Source organism: Sminthopsis crassicaudata, chromosome 3 (genome assembly GCF_048593235.1).
Source record: "Sminthopsis crassicaudata isolate SCR6 chromosome 3, ASM4859323v1, whole genome shotgun sequence".
NCBI classification, from domain to species: Eukaryota; Metazoa; Chordata; class Mammalia; order Dasyuromorphia; family Dasyuridae; genus Sminthopsis; species Sminthopsis crassicaudata.
In genome coordinates, this window is record NC_133619.1 from 508,856,550 (window position 1) to 508,866,008 (window position 9,459).

Sequence of the window (9,459 nt, forward strand, 5' to 3'; positions counted from 1 at the left end):
AGCAATAAACTGGGAAAACATTTTTACACCCAAGAGTTCTTTTTAAAGCCTCATTTCTAAAATATATAGAGAATTAACTCAAATTTATAAGAATTCAAGCCCATTCTCTAATTGATAAATGTTCAAAGGACAATTTTCAAACAGACAATTTTCAGATGAAGAAATTAAAACCATTTCTAGTCAAATGAAAAGGTGTTCTAAATCACTATTGATCAAAGAAATGAAAATTAAGACAACTCTGAGATACCACTACACACCTGTCAGATTGGCCAGAATGACAGGAAAAGATAATGATGAATATTGGAAGGGATGTGGGAAAACTGGGATGCTGATGCATTATTGGTGGAGTTGTGAAAGAATCCGGCCATTCTGGAGAGTAATCTGGAATTATGCTCAAAAAGTTATCAAACTGTGTATACACTTTGATCCAGCAGTGTTTCTACTGGGCTTATATCCCAAAGAGATACTAAAGAAGGGAAAGGGACCTGTATGTGCCAAAATGTTTGTGGCAGCCCTTTTCATAGTGGCCAGAAACTGGAAAATGAATGGATGCCCATCAATTGGAGAATGGTTGGGTAAATTGTGGTATATGAATGTTATGGAATATTATTGTTCTGTAAGAAATGACCAGCAGGATGATTTCAGAGAGTCCTGGAGAGATTTACATGAACTGATGCTAAGTGAAGTGAACAGAACCAGATCATTATACACTTCAACAACAATACTGAATGATGATCAATTCTGATGGACATGGCTCTCTTCAACAATGAGATGATTCAAATCAGTTCCAATTGTTCAGTAATGAAGAGAGCCCAGAGAGAGGACTGTGGGAACTGAGTGTGGAGCACATCATAGCATTTTCACTCTTTTTGTTGCTGTTTGCTTGCATTTTATTTTCTTTCTCATTTTTTTTCCTTTTTGATCTGATTTTTCTTGTGCAGCAAGATAATTGTGTAAATATGTTTGCCTATTAAAAATAAAAAAGAAGAAGACTTCTAAGTAAGTCCCACCTCTTGCACATACTATGCAAATCACCTAACCCTCAGTGCTCCTGCCAATCAGGTAAGATCAAAGGTTACAGAGCAGTTACCAATTTGCCTTATGGAGGGAGTTTTCTCACAGAGAGTTCTCCACACCAGTGAAATATCTGAAAGAAAAACTAAAAATCTTGGTGGGTGGCATAGGGAAGCTAAGTGCACCACATGCACAGAACAGTCAGGAAGACTCATCTTTCTGAGTTTAGATCTTACCCAGCTGTGTGACCCTGGCTAAGCCACTGTTTGCCCCTGTTTATCTTCTACAAAATGAGCTGGAGAAGGAAGTGGTTTGCCACTCCAAAATCTTTGCCAAGTAAACCTAAATGGGATCATAGTCAAACACAACTGAAATGACTGAACAACCACAAAAATTATTCCTATTTTATAGAGGAGCACCCAATGTGGTATAATGAAAAGGACATTGGTCTGTGAATCAGGAGGAATGGGTTCTGGTTCTGGCTCTGTTTGCTAGTTCAGATTGTGACCTTGAACAAGGTTTCAGTTTTCTTGTCTACATTTGGGCTATGTGTTGACTCACTGACAGTTCTGAGTTCCCACATAAAGCTGATCACCACTCAGCTCTCAAATGCACTCAGGTCTTCTCAGGGCCGTAGGGATAAGTAATCCTGTTGTAAAGGAATATACTCATCGTAATTACTGTCAGCTTGAGTCCCCATTTATAAAAATTAAATCCATCACAATGATCATACATTGAATGATAAACATAACCATTAACAATAAGGAATAAGGGGGCAATTAGGTGGCATAGTGCCTCAGCCCTGAAGTCAGAAGTACCTGAGTTCAAATTTGACCTCAGACACTTAACACACCCTGGCTGTGTGACCCTGGGCAAGTCACTCCCTGTTGCCTCCAGAAGTAAATATAAAGCATTCTGCATGCAAAGCCTTTCATAAGCTAGATCTTTCCAGTCTTTTAAAAACTTATTCCCTGACATGTACTCTTTGATCCAGTAATAAGCCTTTTTTCTGTTCCACAAATAAGACACTCCATCTCTTGGCTCTAGACAACTCAAGAGAAGCATAAAAAGGTAAACAGGAAAGAGAAATCATAAGGGACTTAATAAGGTTAAACTGTTTACATTTCTATATAGGAAGATGATACTTATAACTCATAAGAACTTTCTCATTGTTAAGGCAGTTAAAAGAAGTATATATAGACAAAGGACACAGGCATGAGTTGGATATGAAGAGATAATAGCTAAAAAAAAATTAAGGGGTGAGAGAGGAATGTACTGGAAGAAAGAGAAAGGGAGAGTAATGGAGTAAATTATCTCATAAAAGAGACAGATAAAGCAGTGGAATGGAAGAGAGGGAAATTAAGGGGGTAATGAATGAATTCTTATCAGAATTGGCTCAAAAAGGAAATAACAAACACACTCAATTGGGTACAGAAATCTATCTTACCCTACAGGAAAGTAAGAGGGGAAGGGGATAAGAGAAAAGGGGGTGATAAAAAGGAGGGTAGTTTGGTGAAGGGGTTGTCAGAAGCAAAACACTTTTGAGGAGGGATAAGGTGAAAGGAAAGAGAGTAGAATAAATGAGGATGGGTAGAAAGAAGGATGGAAGAAAATACAGTTAGCAATCCTAATTGGGGAAAACATTTTGAAGCAAATTTCTCTTATAAAGGCCTCATTTTTCAAACACATAGAGAACTAAGTCAAATTTATAAAAGTAAGAGCCATTCCCAAATTCATAAATGATCAAAAGATATGAACAGTTTTCAGATGAAGTAATCAAAGCAATCTATAGGCATATGAAAAAATGTCCTAACTTATGATTGATTGGAGAAATGCAAATTAAAACAATTCAGAGGTACAGATAGGACAGAAAAGGAAAATACCAAATGTTGGAGGAGATGTGGGGGAAATGTGGCATTCATTCACTGTTGGTGGAGTTGTGAACTGATTCAACCATGCTGTGGTGTAATTTGGAACTATGGCCAAAGAGCTATAAAACTATACATACTCTTTGTACCTAGCAATACTATTACTAGGTCTATATCCTAAAAGAGATTTTTAAAACTCAAAAAGTAAGAGGACAAAAATATTTATAGAAGCCCTTTTCTGGTGGCAAAGAATTGAAAATTGAAGGGATGTGCTTCAATCAAGAAATCAAGAAATGACTGAACAAATTATGGTACATGATTATGATGTAAGTAACATCAATATTATAAGGTGATCAGTTATAAATGATTTAGCTATTCTCAGCAATACAATGATCCAAGAAAATTCTGAAGGACTTGTGATGAAAAATGCTACTTATCCCCAGAGAAAGAATTTTCACAACATGAATAATGTGGAAATGTTTATAACCTATATCAAATTAATTCCTTGCCTTCTCAATGGGGTGGTGGATGGAGAAATTGGAACAAAGAGAATTTGAACTCAAAGTTTTAAAAAATGAATGTTTAAAATTATTCTTACATGTAATGGGAGAGAATATAATGCTAAATAAATTTTTAAAAGAATAAAAGAGGAAAATATTATACTCAGTTTTCCCAGATAAAATATTCTTTATTATGAACTCACATAGTTTGCCTTTTGGAAAGTCATATTCTAAGCTCTGTGATTGTGATTGTGTCAACTTGTTACCTGAACCGTTTCTTTCTGGCTGTTTGCCATATTTTTTTTCTTTGACCTAGAATCTCTGAGTTTTGACTATAATGTTCACTTGGGAATTTTTCTTTCATGATTTCTTGAAATATGATATCAAAGACCCTTTCTTTGTCAGTCATGTAATATCATGGAATAATTAACTTTTCTTTGGTCCATTCTAATTTTCAAGCAGTATGTTAGTAGGGAAAAGTTTGAAAACCATGTACTAAACTGTTAATTCTTTATCCAATTCTTAATTTATCTTAGTCTTTACAAGATCTCATTTCTTTATTTATGGAATTTATTTTTGACTATATTTCTTTTAAAAGTTCTAGTTGGTCTTATGGTCAAGCTATTTTTCTTATGATTTTGCTTGTAGATGTTTTGCTGTCAGTCTCTTCTAGGTTTATATCTTGGAAGTTCCTGGCACCATAAAAGTTGTTTATCATGGAATTTTTTGTTTATTGGTTTGTTTAATCATTCTTCTAGCCTTCTTGAATTAGTAATTTGTATTGGAGTCTGGATTTTGTTCTCTCCTGAAGACAGTGTCAGGGTCTTATTTGATTTTATTTGGTGCAAAATTACAAGATTCCTTTTGGCTGAATATTCTTTCTCAATCACTTAGCTAGAGTTCTCAGGGTGGGACAGGAACCTCAGTACCCCATAGCTGCCACTCACTTCTTTTCCTGCTCTTTCCCTACTACATAACCTCCACCAAAACTGAGCTGCATTCACTAGGCCTTTTACTATGGCACCTAGCTACAGTTCACCTCTTAAATCCATACTGGGTCAGCAACCCAACATGGGAACAGAGAGATCCAGCCATGTGTTGGCTCATTTCCTGGACAATTAAGCCCTATCGATGTTAGAGCTGACATTGTTCCACACCCAGGAACATAGCCACAGGTCAGCTCCATACACAGTTGCAGGTCCCTTTCTTGGACCAAATGCTGTTCTTACTCTTCAGATTAGAAAAATGACTATTTTCTCTTGGATTTCCTGATAAATACTCCATCTGGTGATCTTCCAAATCATTCAAGTAGGAAAGGAAGGGGGAAGGAACAAATATCCCATTATTTTCAACAGTGATAAAGACAAAGGAGAAGTCTAAATCAAGCATTAAAAGAAAATTGAGGAAGAGGTCACTTTTAGCTAGGGAAATCAAGGAAGGTTTCTTGGAGGATCTTACCCTTATGTTGGAGCTTGAATTTCAACAGACAAAATATTGGTGGGATATGGGAGAGCAGAGGTAAAGAGAACTTGGCTAGTGAATTCAGCTAAGAAAGAGCAATAGAAGGTGGGTGAAGGCTAGTAGCTATATTAGTTAGTGGCATATAGAGTACATAAAGAGGTGCAATATGAGATAGGTCTGGAAAGCTAAATTGGAACCAGATTATGGAGAACCGAATCAGGGAATAGATATTATTACATTTTCCTGTTGTACATTGTCTTTTGTCTCTAAATTATTCCACTTTGCATTATATTTATGTAACAGTAACTGGAATTGGCATGGTTTGGAATAAAGAACTTTGTATTTCCTCTCTAGTCTCCTTTGAGTGGAGTCCCTCTTTCTCAATTCTACTCTTCAAATATATTTCGTCTTCCTTCTTCCCTCTCTCTCTCTCCAACCCTCCTTCTTTCCCTCTCTCCCTCCCTCCCCCCATTCCCTTTCTCTCTTGTTCCTTCACTCTAAAGGGAGAAGTATTACTGAAATCTGCCATGGAAAATGATTCTCATTTTTGTAAGTTAATACAAAATATGTTTGAAATAAATAATTCTTTCAGGAATTACAAAAGACCTCTTGTAATAAGTGTCATTTGGGATGAAGGTGAGGAGGAAGAATATTTGAGTGGTGGAGAAAGAAAGGGAATAAACATTTATATAGCATCTTCTATGTGCCAGGTACTTGCTAAGTGCTTTACTTATATTTTCTGTTTTGATGCTCACAGAAACTCTGGAGGTAAGTGCTATTCTTATCCCCACTTTATAATTGAGGAAACTGAGGCAAACAGAGGTGAAGTGACTTGCTCAGAGTCACACAACTAGTAGGTATCAGAGGAATTAACTGGAATTCAGCTCTTTCTGACTCCAGACCCAGTACTCTATCCATTGCACCACCCAACAACAGGAGATGGAAAGACATAAAGAGAACAATACATAGTCCAATCTGGTTGGGTCACAAGAGTGCATCAAAAGGAATGATATATAATCAGACTGGGTATTTATAATAAGAATGAAAAATTAGCATCATATAATAAATAGAGCCCTAGTTGGTAAGTGAAGATACTAAAATTATAGTCTCAACTCTCAATTGACTTGTAATATCTCAAAACTTGAGGGCCCACTTCTGTTTTTCCTCTCTGCCATCTTATCTAGTGATTCAGCTCCCATAGATGATAACCAAATCTTTACCTCAAGCCCCACTCTCTCTCCTCAACTCTTGTCCTAAATCATCTACATCTCCATCTAGATGTCCTATAGGCACCTCAAACTCAGTGTGTCTGAAATAGAACTTGTCATTCTACTCCCTCAAAATATCCCTCTTCTAAATTCCCCCGTTTCTGTTGAAGATACTATTATTCATCCAATTAGTCAAGTTCCCATTCATGCTTCAGTCTGCCTCATCTCATGTGTCTAATCAGTTGTTGAGTCTTGTTTATCCTACCTCCATAACATCTCACATCCGTCCCCTTCTCTACATTGAGCCTTATTCAAGCTCCCATTGCCTGGTGCTTGGACTACTGTAAATCTCTCTGACTCATTTGCCTCCTCTTACCAGTCTATCTACCACATAGCAGCCAAAGTGATATTCCTAAAATCTGGGTCTGACCATGTCACTCTTCTGCTTGATAAACTTCAGTGGTTCCCTATTTCCCCTAAGATCAAATATAAACTATTTTGTTTAGCATTTAAAATCTGAATCCAACCTACCTCCCAACCTTATTATATACTCTTCTCTTTCATACATGCTTCATCTAAGTTCAATTAACCTTCCTTCTGTCACTCTCCTACAACCTTCCATCTCCAGTTTCTGTATCTTCGAACAGGCTGTCCTCTCTTATATCCCTCTCATCCTTACTCACTTCCCCTCTTAAAGATTCTAGTTTTCTTTGGAACTTAGGTCAAATCCCATGAACTCTTTCCTAATTCCCTTCCAATCCTTACCCCACCAACTGCCAGGACCTTTCTCCACCAAATTACCTTGTATTTATTTTCCTTTTATTCTTCTCTATCAGATAAACTGAGACTGGGAAAGATCTTAGATTAAAAAGACCAAGGTCTCCCTCTGCATCTCAGACCATTGCTGGTAGTCCTGGCCTCTGTCTTGCCATTGTTCTATGATGACTCTGGAGGAGAAAGCAAGACTGATGACTACACAGCCATCTCCGTTAAAATCAATCCATTTGTAACTTAAGACATCATCCTTGTGAAGTCTTTAGTCCTCATCAAGGATGAGAATGAAGGACAAACCACAATACCTATCTCTGAAAGCAGTATGACAGAGTGCTGCTTCTGATCTAAATTGACTGTGGGACTTGGGGCAAGTGATTTAATCTCTAAATATTCTCAGCAGATTTCTAAGACTCTAAGCGGCAGAAAAAGGATGGTAACCTTCATTGGTAACCTTCATTTTCTTCCCAGGAATGGTGTATAGCCATAAAGTCACAGGTGTTGTTCTTAACTCTATTCTATCTCTCTGTATATGGTGTTTCTTTCTTATATACCAGATCACTCAGCATCTATTGCCCTGCCTGCTTTCAACCCCCTAAACAAGATGTTTATCCTAGGATAAACTCATCATCTCTAATCTTACCACATTTTCAAGTGGAGGAGGAGGAGGAGGAGAAAGAGGAGTAGGACTGGATAAATCTCTAATCTAATATAAGGGATCCAGGAAGGTCATCCAATCTGCCTCCCATTTAAATGTTTTTAGTATGAATTTAATCATCAACAAATATTTTAAGACTATGAAAAAAAGCAGAATAGTGCAGAAACTCATAAATTATTATGTATAGTTTATTTTTTAAAATGTGTATTGAATTTAACAAAATAATAACAATATTTCCCTCTCTTGTTGCCTTCTAAATACCTTTGCTTTCTGTATTTTTCATTTTATTTATTCCATGTATGCTCTTTTTTTTTGGGGGGGGGATTTGAATCTTTGTCACTAGCCATTAACTTGCATCCCCTCCATAAAAATCCATTTATAAGAAATGGGGATTCTGAAAATTACAAAGAAAGGTAGCCTAGTAGTACCAGACTGTGTTATATTATACTTTATCATACTATATTATAAAGCAGTAATCATCAAAACTATCTGGTATTGGTTAGAAAATAGAGTGGTGGATTGGTGAAATAGGGTACGCAAGACATAATAGTCAATGACCAAAGTAGCCTAGTGTTTGATGAACCCAAAGACCCAGGTTTAGGGATAAGAATTGACTGTTTGACAAAAACTGCTGAGAAAACTGGAAAACAATAAGACACAAACTAGGTAAAGACAAACATCTCTCACTTTATACCAAGATAAGGTCAAAATGAATGCATGATTAAAACTTAAAGGGTTGAACCCATAAGCAAATTAGAAAACAAGGAATAATCTACCTGTCAGACCTATGGGAAATGGGAAATGGGAAAATTCATGACTAAATCAGAGATAGAAAGCATTACAAAATATCTAATTTTTATTATATTAAATTTAAAAGCTTTTATACCAATAATATAAAATATTATACCAATAATATAAAACCAATGCCACCAAGATTAGAAGGAAAGCAGAACATTAGGAAATGATATTTATAGCAAGTATCTCTGATAAACTTCTTCTCAAATATATAAAAAACTGAGCCAAATTTATAAAAATAAAATCCATTCCCTGTGCTTTGATAAATGCTCAAAACATAAGGCGGTTTTCAGATAAAGAAATCAAAGCTATTCGTAGACATATGAAGAAGTGCTCTAAATCACTTTTGATTAAAGAAAGTCAAATTAAAGCAACTTGGAGATACTACCTCATATTTTTCAGATTGGCCAAGATGACAAAAAAGAAAAGTGATAAATATTGGAAAGGATGTAGGAAAAATGGGACACTAATGCACTATTGGAATTGTGAAATAATCCAACCATTCTGAAGGACAATTTGGAACTATGCCCAAAAGGTAACCAAAGTGTATATACCCTTTGACCCAAAGATATCATAAGAAAGGGAAAGGGACCTACATGTACAAAAATGTTGATAGAAGCTCTTTTTGTGATGACAATATTGGAAATTGAGGGGATACTCATCAATTGGGGAATAGCTGAACAAGCTGTGGTAAAAGAATGTAATGGAATACTCTTGTGCAATAAGAAATGATGAATAGGCAAATTTCAGAAAAAAATTGACATGAATGAATTGATGCAAAGTAAAATAAGCAGAACTAGAAAAACTTGTACACAGTATCAGCAACATAGTCTGATGATCGGTTATAATTGACTCAGCTCTTCTCAGCAATACAATGATCCAAGGCAAATACAAAGGATTTATGAAGGAAAATAATCAGATGAAGAACTGACTAGACTTGGAATGCAGATTGAAGTATATCTTTTTTTCACTTTATTTTTTTCTGGTGCTTCCCCCCCTTTTGATACATATGATATCATGATATAAATGATAACACATGTTTAAACTATATAAAACCATCTATCATTTTGGAAGAGAGAAGAGGAGGAAAGGAAGGAGGAAGAAAAATGTTCAACTCAACATTTTGTAAAAATGAACCCTAAAATTTTTCTTGACATAAAACTGGGGAAAAAAAATAAAATACT